The 15,977-nt window shown below is 39.6% G+C and overlaps 1 protein-coding gene across 1 annotated transcript in view; it reads left to right on the top strand.

Moving 5' to 3' along the window:
* The first annotated feature begins 2,878 nt into the window (after positions 1-2,878).
* Positions 2,879-15,977, top strand: part of BMAL1 (basic helix-loop-helix ARNT like 1) — a 254,388-nt gene continuing 241,289 nt past the window's right edge. The window contains exon 1 of the mRNA XM_054699379.1: positions 2,879-3,176. The gene's annotated coding sequence lies outside the window, so the exon portion shown is untranslated. The remainder of the gene's footprint in view (positions 3,177-15,977) is intronic.

A 15,977-nucleotide genomic window follows, 5' to 3' on the forward strand; every position in this document is an offset into this window, starting at 1 on the left:
TATCCCTTTTTCCTTAGATTAAGGATCCACAGACTTTTTCTATAAAGGGCCAGAGAGTAAATATTTTCAGCTTTGCAGTCATATGACCTGTTGTGCCTACTCAATTCTATGGCTGTAGCAAAAGCAGCCTTAAACAATATGTAAATGAATGGGTGTGGCTGTGATCTAATAAAACTCTATTTACAGAAACAGATCTCAGGTCAGATTTGGCCTGCGGGCCATCCATCTTTGGCCAATTCTTGCTTTAGAATGTTCTACGCAACAATGTGCCCGTTAGAAATTGTCGCTTTCCTGGACTCATGGCATCCAGAGGTAGTCATGGCCCAAGAAGCATCAGCAGATGACTTCTATAGCTTTCAGGAATTGCTTATTTTCCTGAAAAATATGTCATGATTTGCTCCTTCCTTTTCTTCCCCACCCCTTCCACTTTTGTGGGATTGGTCTCCCCAAAGGGGAAGGTAAGTTTTTCCTTAATATGCACAGAGTAGGTCTCTTCCAATAAATGTCATCTTGGTATGGGAAATTAAAGGGTAGCTGAGGTCCTGTGAGCTTCAGGTATCTGTTCCCACTACTTAAAGAATGCAGTTTAAGAGCAGTGAAGTCCCTAGATGCTGAAAGAAGCTTTCTCCCTGTCTCAGTCATTTGCCCTTTTTCAACTGAAGAAGCAATCACTGTTCTGCTTTTATGACCGAGAGAAATGTGGTTTGTGCACTACCATCCAGGATTAGGTTTATCGGTTGTACATGTCCTCCCTATTTGTGTTTCATCTTTTTAAATCTAAGAGTAAATAGATGAGGTCACCCCCTCCTCATCTGTTATGTGAAGTCTCCTCTCTTTCCTTGATGCCCTGGGTGTCTTGAAATGCAAGATAAATATCCCTGTTCTACTCCATATTACTTTAGAATTTACAACCATGCAAATTCTCCATATGTATATTAAATTGATTTTCCCTTTGCTAACTCTTCTGATGCTGTTTTGATTATTCATCCATCCTAAGAAGAATCCAGAGGGGTGGGAAATTATCTTCTGAATCCTGACATTCCCATAACATGAGCATGAAACCTGAAGGAGCAGCTGCTATCTCTAGGAACTCTGAGGAGAGAGCATGAGGAGGAAGGCCAAGGTCTTCCAGAAAGTGTGATTCTCCCACAATGTTGTGGTTTTCCCTCAGCCCTGGGTTCTCTACCCCATGGCTTCTTGTTTTTGAGACAAATTCTGTTCATTTAAGTCATTAGGCTTTGTAGCTAACTACACTCCCAGTAGATTAAAAAAAATAAAAGCAGCACAAACATAATATAGAAAATACCAAAAAGTTGAAAAGGGAGAGGAAAACATACTGTCTTATCACACATAAACATATAATGTCACAGAATGATAGCCTTTGTTACTCTTAAGATCACCTTTCTTGTGCTCATGTCAGGCAACTGATTATATTTCTGAGTGCAAAGCACCAAAAAGATGAGTGTGATTTGCCCCTTGAAATTTTTCTAGATGATGCAAAGCGAAGTTTTGATAGGACTGGAGCAATGGCACTCCTGAAATTTCAGAGCTATTAAATACTTCCTAGAGTTTGTAGGGTGATTGTTGTTTGCTCCCTAGAATATGGCAAATGTGGTCCTTATCATAGTTCTTCTTAAAAGTCCTTTAGATAGCCAAGAAAAAGTTTCAGACCTGAAACTCTACCTCAGAAGGAAATCCCAGCCTTCCCAAATCAATAACAGAACAATGACCTAGTCAATAGAAGGCATTAAAATAATTAGATATTCATCAAGCAAAAAAAAAAAAAAAAAAAGCTAGATCCTCACATAACATCATGTACAAATTTCAGGTAATAAGTTAGATATTAAAGTATTTGTGGTAATCACTGTCCTTGATCCCTTTCCCCCCACTTCACCCCAAGGGATTAATCTAAGGCATAATGGTGATCATTTCCCGGGGCGGTAATTGGCCAAGGCAAGAGATGAAGTTGTTGAAGCTTTCGGAAAAGATGTTCACATTTCTAAGGAAGAAAAACAGGAAAATGTTTTTGACCTTCTGGATTTGCTATGAAATCTGCATGTGAAATTTGTACTTGAGCCACCTTGCTGGCAGTTTAAAATAAAGCCAGCCTCAAAGATGCGATACAAAGTGGTCAAGATCAGGATAACCTCAGATCAGATGGTATGCCACTGATCATACCATCCCTAAATCCTCTTCACTTCCGGACCTATTTATTTACTTATTTACATAAATAAAGGTATCATTGTTTTACGCTATAAGAGCCTAAGGGAAATAATACATTTCCTTATTGTGACAACATGGGAGAATAAGTAACGTGGAATTAAGAAGTGTTTTTTTAATCCTGACAAAATCTGTGAAGGAAAATAGTAACATACTTGATTATGTTTACAGGTATCCTGTGCTTTTTGAAAGTTCGACTTAGCACCGCTTCGTTTTTTACAGAAGACCCACATTAGTCCCTGTTTTTGCTAACCAGAAGAAATCTGAAAGGAGTCCACTTTTACAACAGAAGTCACAAGGTGTCAGAAGTTGCAAGGTGAAAGCAGTCTTTTGTGTCAGTTTTTTCTAAAGGCAGTGCAGGCCCTGAGCTGTGAGAGCAGCACCATCAAGCTCCTTCCCTGGAACCACACTCTGTGCTCCCCTGACAAGGGAAGATCTGATACAAGTACAAGAGGAAAAGATACTTATGAATTGAATCCAAACCTAACAGTGAAGGGCCTGGAACTCAAGCCTTCTAGGAAGTGACCTTGAAGCACACAAGTGAGATCCTCATTGTACCTCACAGGGCTACAGTAATGCAGAGAGTGTGACTTTAAATTTGAAAGGGCACATTCCCTTTAGGGAAGGTTTGCAGGGTGCCTTGAATGAGAGAAAAATGCATGAGGCTTAATAGTTAAGTACACTATTGTATTCCAAGCCTTGTACATCAGCCACTGCAGACCATAAACCTTAACCATCAAGGCAAGAGGCAGATCTGGAAGGTGTAAATCTTAGTGACCTGCCTGCCCTTATGGGTTCAGACCACCCTGAGAAGTTAGCAGGTGATGCATTTCCTCTTGCCCCCCACACCCCAGTCTCCCGGATCTTCCACCACCCCTGCCTTTGATGACTCAGCCTGACACACCGCCATCACCATCTCTCAGCCTGCAGCTTGCGCGCCATCTTCCCCTCTGGTGGTAAGTGAAACTACCCTGCATGGGCAATATTCTACTTTGTACAGGCTGGGCCTTTATCCTATCATCTCTGCTTTACTATGTTAGTGTTATTTTAGGTTTTATGTGTTATTTGCTATGATTTGGTAGGATTTTTTTTTAAATCTGGAAACACTAAAAAAATGCTCTTCCATATCAGTTAATACATGTTTGCTTGATGCCATTTCAGTTTATGAAAGGCTTCAGGTGATCTCTCTACTTTTGGGGAGCAGGGTAAACTTATCTTTAATACTCCATATACTTACTTCATTAAAACAAATGATGGAGCTACAAGGGGAGAAAATGTTTGCAAGGCACATAATAGATCAATGAACTATTATTCATAAGCCTCTGGAGATCCACATCGATAAGAAATGAAGAAGAAAAAACTCCAAAAATAAGCAAAAGATATAAAAACACAATTCACAGAAGAAATGTGATGGACAATAAACATGATAAGGTGATCAAACCTCTCTGGTAAATCAAGAAAATGAACATGAAAACAGCTTATTAAATTGGGCAAAAATTTAAATAATCTTAGCATCCATTTTTGGATATTGATGGGAATGTAATTGGCGTGGCCTTGTTGGAGGACAATCTGCTAGGATCTACCAAAACTTCAAAGATATTTATACTTGAGAGAGCATGTCTGCATTAGAAAAGCATATACTACATTATTTATTCTAAAATAATGTGCACACAAATGATCCCTAGGAATGCATAAAAGTGGTCACTGCAGCATTTTGTCATTGCTAAAGATAAAAAAGAACCTAATTATTAATTTTAACATTTACAGGAAAGAATTAATAAATGACAATATATTCAAATTATGAAATGCTCTGTGGCATTTTAAATAAGGCAGGTAATTATGACCCACAATTGAAAAAGCCCTCCAAGTCATATCCCTATGAGAGAAAGAAAATCACAGAAGTTAGGTAGGTAGGTAGACAGATGGAAGATAGATAGTAGCAGAGGGAGGGGGAATAGAGATATAATAAGCCAGATCTTATAAAAATGTATTAGAAATAAATCTACTGTAAGATTTGGGCATCTTTTAATATATGAAATTGGAATTCATCTCATGATTTCTGGCATATCATAAATTAACTGGTAGTGTTTTCCTTTCTTAAATGTATAGAAAACAATGGTACTGTTTTAAGTAGGTGCATCTTTAATGTCAATATAATATAATAAAATATAGATGATAGACATGCAACAGGGTGGTCCCCAGGAAAGGGGGAGGTTCCCTGCCCCACCCAAGAGAGGGTGGAGCTGAGCAGGGAAAGAAGAAGCTGCAGAAGAGACTGAGGAAGGAAGGAAGCAGGATGGAGCCAGGAGACCTGGAGGAGGCGCATGGAGCCTAGAGACACGTGAAGAAACTGTGCTTGTCTTTTGGTCGTGGACTGGGTGACACAGATGTGGGTGAGACCCATGGGGAGGTGACAATGGCAGCTTTTATCTTGATGTTGATTTTGCTCTTTTCCTTTCGGGCTTTTCTGGTTGTTTCTGACCCTTTTCTGTGGGTCCCCACTGGAAGATGCTTTAGACTTGAGGCAGGATTTGGGGCCTTGTTCTGGGCCAATCCCATGTGGATGGAGTTTTACCCACAAGGGGACGGGTAACTCTGGGTGCTTCATTTAGAAACTAGACTCTGCCTTACCTGTATTGTTTCCTAGTTTTATTAAAGTTCCTTCCCATTAAAGTCTCATATGTTTTGTGTTGATGCGGCGGATGGCAGAACCCATTTAAAATAGGCAGGTTTGCGGGGTTTGGGCTGCCCCTCTCCCTGTCCTATAACAGACAGATGATCAATAGATAGATGCTAGAAAACTGAAGGGATCAGGACCAAATTGATTGCAGTATTTAGCTCTACCTTTATTTAGCACACTGAGAAAGTATTTATGACTATTTCTATATACACTTTTTTTGTATACACATTTAAAAAATTCTAATTATCCAGTTTAATCTTTATTACCTTAAATTCTTTCTTGTTTTCTTTTTGTTTGCATTTGCCTGACATATCCCTACTCCATTCTTTTATTTTCAACCATGGTATCACATACATACATATACATATATATATATATATAAAGCCATTTCGTTAAGCAGTCATTGGATTGCTGTGTTGTTTTTTCTCCATCCTGGATCTTTTTCTGTTATTAAAGTGGTTTGAAAAAACTGACATTTGTTGACATAACTGTTACGACTGGTGTTACTTCTGTCATCTTGCTTTATGTCTTACATTTTCTTTACTTTTTAGTTTGCCTTTTGCTATATGGGTAGTATTTTGTTTGCATTAATCTTCTGCATTGGCTTAGATACTGCATTTCCTGCTTTAAATTGTATGAGTGGTGACAAAATTATAAAGTAATTCTAAACTCAAATGCATCAGCCTGGATTCAGTCAGGTAAACAGCTGTCTAGTTGTGGTATTCCGGAATGAAAGGTGCAGTACAGGAACTGGGGACTGACCCAACTTTGGAAAAACAGGGCTGTGAAGGCCAGCAAATCCACCACCAAGATAGAGTCATAAGGTCTGAGGCAGGTGGTTCTCGGGAATTCCTAGGAAGTCACAGTGATGTCACAGGGATGCCCACTTTTCTGGTCACAACTATTTCAGGAAAATAATCATCTTTCCTTCCCACATTTCCAAGGATGTTTCTTCTGGGCAGAATGTCGCCCAGGACTGTATGGGAAGAATTATTTCACAAAAGGCATTTCCTAGTTTCTCTGTAGCCACACAGATTAATAGCAAGTTGATCATCAACAACCAAAGAGCATATTTTCTATTTTATTAAAAAGTAAACATTCGCTTTTTGCTTTGCTTTATGTGGAATGAGGAATCAAATGTTCTTCCTTACTCACTTTTCTCCACTTCCAGTAATTTTAACTGAAAACTTAAAAAATAATTATGTATTTCAGTTGATTTTTTTATAATCAAGTTCCTAAAAGCACATTGACAATTGTGTGTGTGGCGGGAGTTGGGGAGTGGTGGTAACTTGCTTCAATACTTCTGGTTCTTTCCTCCTTTGTCCTAAGATCTGACTTAGGAATCATGTCATAATGTTCCTGTGGACATTCTCAGAGAAACTTCAGGAGGAGTAGATGGGAGATATATATATATATGTATATATATACACACACACACTTAGTTCTTGCATTTTTGAGACTATCTTTTGGTTCTTAGGTCACATAGATAATGGTTTTCCTAAATTTATAGGAATTTCTGAATATATGTAGACATTTCTTTATCATCTTTGGACACTATCATTATTGTGAAGGGAAAGTCTAAGGAAGGCCAGTTTTTTGTTTGCTTTTTCTTAGTAGCCTCTTTATACAAGATTGGATAATTGTTTGAAAAGCTTTTATTGAGGTATAGTTGACATGACATGTTAGCTTCAGTTGTACACCTTAATGATCTGATATCTGTATATATAGATAGTAAGTCTAGTTAATATCCATCCCCACATTATACACACACACACACAAACACACACAACATTTTTTTCTTTTATTCTCTTAGAAACTTCTAAATACGCGATATAGTCACCATGCTATACGATGTTGAACACTTTTTAATTGCCAATATTTGTAGCTACTGATTCTTTTGGATAAATACATTGAATACACATTCAGTTAGGTTGATTTTGTTTATAGAATCAAGAATATTGTCATTTATTATTGCTTCAGTTTCTTTCCTCAGTAGTATTACTAAGACAGATCCTGGGATCTGTTTTTCTACTGGATGTTTTTATTTTTAATTATTATTTTTCTTATGTAATTGTTAATTTTTGGACAGTATTCGATTTCTCCCCCTCAGACATAGCCCCCATAGTTCTTCCACCACCATAGAACCCATAATCTATCACCATAGTTCCTTGTGCTCTTCCCTTCCCTGTTTTGACTCCTTCCCCTTTGCTTCCACCTCAGTATGCCTCAGGTCTTGCAAGGTCACCTTGCAAGTTTTATTTTTTTTTCCTAACCCTTTGTTTGGTTTCTCTATATTCTGCCTATAAGTAAAACCATATGATGTTTATCTTTTCCCTTTTGACATTTCTTTTAGCATAATCCCTTCCAGCTCCATCAATGTTACCACAAATGGCATGTTTATCTTTTTTGATTGCTGAGTGGTAGTCCATATTGTATGTTTACCACATCTTCTTGATCCATTCATCTGTTTGGGGACTTTCACATTGTTTCCGTATCTTGGCTATTATAAACAGTGCAGCAGTAAGCATAGGAGTTCAGGTTTCTTTTTGAATTAAGGTTTTTGTGACCTTTGGATAGATTCTAAGAGTGAAATCACTAGGTCACATGGTAGATCCATTTTTAGCATTTTAAGGAATCTAAACACAGCCTTTCATAGTGGCTTGGCCAGTTTACATTCCCACCAACAGGATAAGAAAGAGTTCCGTTTTCACCACATACTCACCAGCACTTGTTGTTTCTGGGTGGTTGTTTTGTGTGTGTGTGTGTGTGTTTTAAGATGAGCTATTCTCACAGATGTGAGATGGTATCTCATTGTGGTTTTGATCTGCATTTCCCTGATAACAAGTGATAATAAACATTTTTTCTGTATACCTGTTGGTCATTTGCATATATTCTTTGGAGAAGTGTCTATCTCCTCTGTCCATTTTTGATTGGGTTGTTTGTTTTGCTTTTGTTGAGTTGCATAAGCTCTTTGTAGTTCTTCATTATCAGTCCCTTGTCAAATATGTGTTGTGAGAATATTTTCTCCCATTCAGTAGTGTCTCTTCATTTTGGTTACTGTCTTTTTTGCTATACAGAAGCCTTTTCATTTGATAAAGTTCCGGCTGTTTCTATTCTCCTTTGTTTTCCTTGCTTCTGGAGACGAGTCCTCAAGGATGTTTCTGAAACTTATGGAGTGTTTTTCCTGTGTTTTCTTCAATATATCTTATGGTTCAGGTCTTACGTCCAAGTCCTTTATCTATTTTGAGTTAATTTTTGTATATGTTGTAATATAGTGGTCTAGCTTCATTCTTTTTCATGTGGCAATCTACTTTTTTCAACACAATTTGTTGAAGAGACATTCCTTGTCCCATTGTATATACTCCACCCCTTTGCCATAGGTTAGTTGTCCATAAATACATGATTTTATTTCTGGGTTCCCATTTCTATTCCACTGGCTTGTATGTCTGTTTTTGTTCCAATATCATGCTGTTTTTATTATTATGGCTTTATAGTATAATTTGAAGTCTGGGAGTGTAATATCCCCATTCTTCTTCCTTCTCCTTTTTAGTGAAGAGAACTTTGGCTATTCTGGGTTTTTGTGATTCCATATGAATTGCAGTAATATTTGTTTCATTTCTTTGAAGAATGCCAATGAGGCTTTAGTTCGAATTGCATTGCATCTGTAAATCGCTTTGGTCTAGTGGCTGGTTTTTTTTTTTTTTTAATCTCATTTACATATGTTTTCTAGTACAATTTATTCAGTTTATCACCTCATTAATTTGACCATTTGTATTATCAATAAGCTTTGTTCCTATTTAGAAAAAAAATTCAGTAATAGTTACTAAAAACACAAGACAAGTAATGTTTAAAAATATTTTGATTTCAGGGAGAAAAAAAATCTCCTTTAGAGGAAGAAAAAATTCCCTTATACTCCAGAATATCAGGCTGTTTTTCTCTTCTTGTTAAAGACATTGCCTCTATTAGCTTTCCTCTTTGGTCAGTTTTATAAGAATGAGATATATTGAGGTTGACACTGGAGACTTAAATATAATTCAGCCAGCTCCAGGCTGGAAAGAGAGTTGAATATACGTTTCCTGTCCAGTGAATAAGCAGGAAAGTATAGAAACTTGATTTGAACATTTGATCTACTTTGAAGACTTCTTGGACATCATTAAAGATGGATGCTTAAGGAAAAAAAATCTCTCTATGAAGCATATAATCCAGTAAATGCCCACAAATCAAATAGTGGTTTCTGTCCTTGAGCAGAAATTAAAATATCTGGTACCACTAGAACTAGAAATCTGTACAGCACAATGAGGCTTTGGGAAAGAGCTCAGTGTTGACTGCTGTTAGAAGCTAAGTATCAATTCTTAATTTCCTTACTTTATTTCCTCCAGAATCTGGAGATTGCACATCTCTTGCTCATGCATAACAATGACAGACCCGGGGCAGTGTAGTATCCAAATTCTTGGGTAAAATAAAAAAAAAAAAAAAAAGTGACTACCCTGGAAGAAATGGATGGCCATTTATTTGTGCTTCTAGAGATTTGGGGGGGGGGGGAATTTAAATAGGATTAAAAACAAAAGTGGAGTCATTTCCAAGCAAAGCCCAAGCCAAAAAAGGGGCCCAGGTCCTCCCTCTTACCCAGAGCACTCTTCAGCCTTGGCATCCTGTCTTTGAATTGGAGCTGTTGTCTGGTTCTAATGTGAACACTGGCTCCATTGTGATTCTGCAGAAAGCCAGCCCCACATACACTGCTTTCCACCCGCCTGAGGCTTCTTTGGACTTATCCCACTGAGCTGTGACTCAGGCAGCCAGCCAGAAGGGCCTTTATCCAGGGTGGTGCCTTGAGATTTGTGCTGATTTATTGCACAAGAGCTGCTAGGTAAATCCTTTTGGTGTCCCATGGGAAATGTCAAGTCAGGGGCAAAGTCAGGGTGCTTCCTGATTGAATCCAGGAGTCTGTGTCAGAAAGGATGGTGGCCAGGAAGTTCGTGCTTATTTATATCTGATTTTGAGGATAATTGGATAGGCCTCAGACTACCTGAAAAGTTCTAGAAAAATTCTAGGTTTTGTATTTCAGGTATCCTAAGGGGTTTTCATGAAATCTGGGGAATGGAGTGGTATAGTCTGAAATAGATGAGGTTGTATAGGGTGATTTATTTTAATGCTCTTCAAACTCAACTATGTCACTTACTGTGGAGTTGGTAAACATGCTGATTTTTGAGCCACATTCCCTGGACTTCTCATCCATGGGTCTATAGTTAAGACTAGGAATCTACATTTTTGATCAGCGTTACTAATTATGTACTGCAAGAGGGTCACAACAAATGGTACCTATTCTAACAGTGATTTATGGGGATATTAGCAAAGCAAGCACTTGGATCAATCTGTTGTGCTGAGTGTCTAGGACAGGAAAGGGTTCCTGAGGAACTACAAGGAAAATTATGAGTATCCCCCTCCTAGTGATGGAACACAGCCTTGTCTTAACTACACTTCCTCAGCATTCATGGTTCTTAAAGTCTCTGCGCATAGGGATTGCTGTTAGGTGAAGTTATCCCAGAGGTCTAGGCCAATAGCAGGTAAAGAATAGAAACCCTCCTTCTGTCAAGATCAGACTCATGAGCTCAACTGGAAAATCCCAGTGACACAGAGAGAAAAAGTGCATTGTGATTTCAATCATGCCTGTCTGCCCACACCCCCTCCAAAGGAAACTACCCCACCCATAGCCCCTGATTTCCGGGTGGCAATCCTTAGTACCATAAGAAGGTACATCCCTACCGGCAGCCAAGGATGGGCACCTGAACCCAAGGCAGCCAATTTTCAGGTGAGATAGGACATGAACTGGCTTGAAAAAAATGAACCAGGCCAATCAGATTACCTCTCCTGGGAATGTGTTGTGAAACATGAGAACCCAAACCAGTTATCAGTCGGTCACAGTTTATCTAAAGGTCATGCCATAGCCAGAGAGAGGCTGGGGAAGTTATGATGAACCATGAGTAAGCAAAGGATACTGGTCAGTGTGAAGAGGAAAGCAGAGTAGAAGTACAGAGAAACAAATTCCAGGAGAATTTGAGAAATGAGAAAAATGGTAAACCTGGTTAAAAGCACTAGGTAAACATAGATTACAAATGCCCTCCAGATCAAGAAATATATAGTCTTACTTGAGTAAGCTTGAGAATGTCTCCATTCCTGGCAATAAAAGACCTGTAAATAATGAAGTAGGACTGATGTCATTTTGATGAGATGTAGGGTTCAGTAAGCAGGTTCCTTGTGTTGCCTCTGAGAAAAGTTTCATCAGAGTTCCTCTTTCAGCGGCATGCAGTGAGCTTCCCAAAGAGACATGGTTATATCTAAAAAGTGTAGGTTTATTAGAAGGAAGAAAAGGAGAAGATATTTATACAGACACAGGTGGCAGAAACGCTGCCTTTTGCCAGTGCAGACATTATACTGATACAGTGTTCTTTTGTGGAGACGTTCATTCCTTTATGATAATATTATCTGTTGTAAATTAGTCACTTTCAGGGAGTGATTGGATTAATTTGTAAGGAATAGTGATTTTCTAATGTCCTTCAATCTCCAGTCCCCACTTCTGGTCTGTGCCTTTGGATGCTTTCTGTCACAGTCTGTCTGCATCCAAGGAGTTCCTGTTTAAAGATTTTTCTTTTCTGTAGCTGATTTAACAACTATATTAATCAGGTCTACCTCTACCTTCAGTTTTTGATCTTGTGATGCACCCATGATAAATTTTCTACTCTTACTCTCCATCAGGACCAAAATTACCAAAGACTGAATGTCTATATCTCCTAGAATTCATATGCTGAAACCTAAAGCCCAATGTGATGGTATTTAGAGGTGGGCCTTTGGAAAGTGAGCAGGTCATGAGGATGGAACCCTCAAGAACGGGATTAGTGCCTTTATGAAAAAAGACCTCAGAGAGCTCCCTTCCCTCTTCTACCATGTGAGGACACAGTGAAAAGATGACCATCTATGACTCGGAAAGCAGACTCTCTACATTCACTAAATCTGCCAGCAACTTGATCTTTAACTTCCGAGCCTCCACAACTGTGAGAAACAAATTACTGCCTGTAGGTCAGTCAATCTATGGTGCTTTATTGTAATAGCCCAAATGGACTGAGACAAACATTTAGTGATCATCACATGTAGGGTACTTGCTGAGTGTATAATGTATGCTTTTTGATTGACACTCACAATAGCTCCCAAATATATGCTTTCTAGAGCATGCCTATTCTACTTTATTATCCTTCCTTTAGAGATAAGGATGTCTTATCCTTAGATAGAGATAGAGATAAGGATATCTGGATTGTCTGGCCCTGTACTGTCCAATATGGTAGCCTAGTCACATGTGGCTATTAAATACTTAAAATATAGTTAGAGCAGATTGAGATGTACTATCAGTGCAAAATCCTCACCATAGTTTGAAATTTCATTCAAAAATCTTACAAGAATATAAAATATCTCAATAATCATTTTTGGTTGATAACACAGAGAAATGATATATGTTAGCTGTATTTAGGTTAAATAAGATACAATATTAAAATTATTCACCCATTTAGAAACTATTAACTGTAACCATTAGAAAATGAAAAGTTACATATGTGGAAAAAATAGCGATAGATGAAAAGGAGGAAAACGTATACGTCCCTTGATGGGGCCACACTCAGCAGTTCTCATGTTAGAAAATAAATTAAATAAATATTGATCAACTGCTCTGTGGTAGTTTCCAAAAATAGCCCCCACCATTTGACTCTCTTAAATAAGCATGTCCCTCCTCCCATTGTAACTGGGTGGTAGAAGTGACACATTTCAGTTTTCAGTCTGGCATATTAGAGGCTTGGCAGTTTCTACCTCCACTTTTGCTCTTAGGAGCCACCACAAGCTGTAAAGAAGCTGGAATTAGAGTACTGAATGGTGAGGCGGGGGTGGCTTATGGAGGAGCATCTACGAGCCAGATGTGAGAGCAAGGCCTTCTAGGACCTTCCAGCATAGCCAAAGTGGCCAGTTAGATGTGGCCTAAGTGGTGTCCCAGCTGATACCATATGGAGCAAACTACTCGGCCAAATATAGCTCGAATGGCATAATCATGAAAATTAGTATGTCACTGTTGATTCAAGTGTCTATGTTTTGGGGTAGTTTGTCGCACAGCAGTAGATAATTAAACTGTGCCTTCTGTGTGCAACACATTATGATACGCAGACCCTGGGAGTGATGACATGCTCCATGAGCCTGCAGTCTAAAGGGGGACCTCAGACACTTACACAGTGAGTTTAGTATGGGATATTGGATTTCAGGGACCAGGTATTTTAGGTTTAATATAAGCAGTAGTTACAGAGGAGCTTTACACAGATCTTCGCACTCCTTGTGTAACAGGGTGGTCCCCAGGAAAGGGGGAGGTTCCAGGTTTCCTGCCCCACCCAAAAGGAGGGTGGAGCTGAGCAGGGAGAGAAGAAGCTGCAGAGGGGACTGAGGAAGGAAGGAGCAGGATGGAGCCAGAAGGAGACCTGGAGGAGGCACATGGAGCCTAGAGACACGTGAAGAAACTGAGCTTGTCTTTTGGTCATGGACGGGGTGACACAGATGTGGGTGAGACCCGTGGGGAGGTGACAATGGCAGCTTTTACCTTGATGTTGATTTTGCTCTTTTCCTTCCGGGCTTGTCTGGTTGTTTCTGACCCTTTTCTGTGGGTCCCCACTGGAAGATGCTTTAGACTGGTGGCAGGCTTTGGGGCCTTGCTCTGGGCCAATCCCATTTGGATGGAGTTTTACCCACGAGGGGACGGGTAACATTGGGTGCTTGATTTAGAAACTAGATTCTTTGCCTTTCCTGTATTGTTTCCAAATTGTATTAAAGTTCCTTCCCATTAAAGTCTCATATGTTTTGTGTTGATGCGGCGGATGGCAGAACCTATTTAGAATAGGCAGGTTTGCGGGGTTTGGACTGCCCCCTCCCTGCCCTGTAACACTTGAACGAGAGATTTTTCAGTCCCAGGCCTGCTAGTCAAACTCTGTATTTGTTTATAGCAGGTCCCAGTGACCTCTGCCTCATGGAGAGCTAGCTTAAGGCCCTTTTCTTCTCCACTGGAGCCTGGTAAGGAGAGAGGCAAGCACTTCAGCTCTCTCCTGGCTTTCTGTAAAGACAAGTCTATAGGTCTAACTGTTCCTGGCAGGAGCAGAACCAGAGAGAAAACAAGTTGCAAAAATGGGAAAATAATACAGATATTTGATTCTTGCAGTTTCTATTTTCCACTGTGCCAGATTTCCTCACATCTCCCCAAACATAGCAGATAGGAGCACGTGGGCACTTAGAACATGCACTTTCATTTTGAAGGATGGTGCTACTAGCCTCCTACCACACCTTCTGACTGGATCTAAGTCAAGGGTCTGCCTATTTTTTTGCCATCCTGGTTTCACTGGCCCTTTGTGTGAAGGTGGCCATTTGCATCTCTGTGGTCTTCGTGCCTGATGACACTCACTTGATTAGGCATTTGCCCATGTGCCTCAGAGTTCCTCATTTACATTTCCTCACGATAGTGAATGGCCTACAGGCTGTTGAAATACACTTGCTAAACCACTAGTAATTCTGCCAGAAAGCCAGCCCTTTAGTTTGATCTTGTAGTGTTTCTGAGAGCTCTAAGCCCATAGGTACCGTACCATGGACCACCATTGAAGTAGAGTCAGAGTGAGAAAACTAAGAGCAACTCAACCTTGCCAGGAACAGACATTTTGTTTGCTGTGTCCTACCCAGGGAGAAAGGAGGTAGTAGTTTAAACCAAACCCACAAAGGAGAGTCACTGTTTAGATTATGCATAGAGTTAGTGCCTGAGACAAAAATCACATATGGTCACAATTACACTTCAACTTTCTTTAATGCCTATGAATAGAGCAGACATTATTTTAATGGACAGTAATTCTTATAACCATTGGCCATTTTAAGACTATGAATTACAAACAAACAGGAGGAGCAAAAGTAAAGTCTACATGTAAAGGTCTGCTTTCAAAACTCTTTAAGATAGCTGTGCTAAATCCCAGCCACAGTTATTATTCAAGTATCTCTAATAGGGAATGGGGAAGACTTAGAGAATAACAACAAAACATCAACGCTCATGATTTAGTTAGGCACATATCAGACGGCCTTATTTGGGTTAGCTCATGCAGTCTTAACTACCTTAGGAATCATCTCTATTTTACAGAAGAGGAAACTGAGGCATACAGAAATTGTAGAAAATATCTGAGGTTTCTTACTAGGATGTAACAGCACACAGGGAGAGGTGGCAAATGAATTTCATGTGAAAGCAATGATGGAACTGAGAGATAGATGGGAAAGGTAATTTAGGGTGAAAGGCACCGTGTGAGAAAAGTAATAGAGAATGGAAAATAATATAATGGGGAATGTTCTTTTGTGGCTGGAGCAAAGGGTGAGTGAGGTGGCATAGGGATCTAAGGCTGGATTACCAAGTGTAATAGGTAACTTTATGTGTCAGATTTATTGGGCCATGGGTGCCCAGATATTTTGTCAAATAATCTATATGTGCCTGTGAGTGTATCTTCAGATGAGATTAATATTTAAATCAGTGCACTTTGAGTGAAAAAAGATTTACCTCAGTCATCTGGTTGGTCCTTATCTAGTTGATCAAAGGCCTGAGTAGAACAAAAAGACCTTCTTCCCTCCGGCAAGAGAGAATGTTTCAGCAAGTTGCCTTGAGACTTTGACTTCGACTGCAACATTGGGCTCCTCCTGGTTCTACAGGGGAGCTATAGCCTGGAGCTATAGCATCAACTCTCCTAGAACTCCAGTCTGCCATCCCACCCCAATTTCAGAGACATGGACTTGCTCCTTGCTTGGGATTCTCTTCCCAATCATTTTTCACTGCAACATGCTGTCTCCTCTGAGCCATACACAGGATGCAGGAGCAGTTGATGAGAGGACCGAGCTCTCCTATCTGCTGCCAAGCACATTCCTTGCTTTCCTTATGTAAACATGGCATAAAATGGGTGTTGGATTCTAGCAGCTAATGGTGGCCACCAGGATTCATGTCCATCTGTCACTATCCTGTGCTGTCAAGTGCCTTACAGGT

This window comes from Talpa occidentalis, unplaced genomic scaffold (assembly GCF_014898055.3).
Source record: "Talpa occidentalis isolate TD23 unplaced genomic scaffold, MPIMG_talOcc4v2.1 talOcc4.3, whole genome shotgun sequence".
NCBI lineage: Eukaryota > Metazoa > Chordata > Mammalia > Eulipotyphla > Talpidae > Talpa > Talpa occidentalis.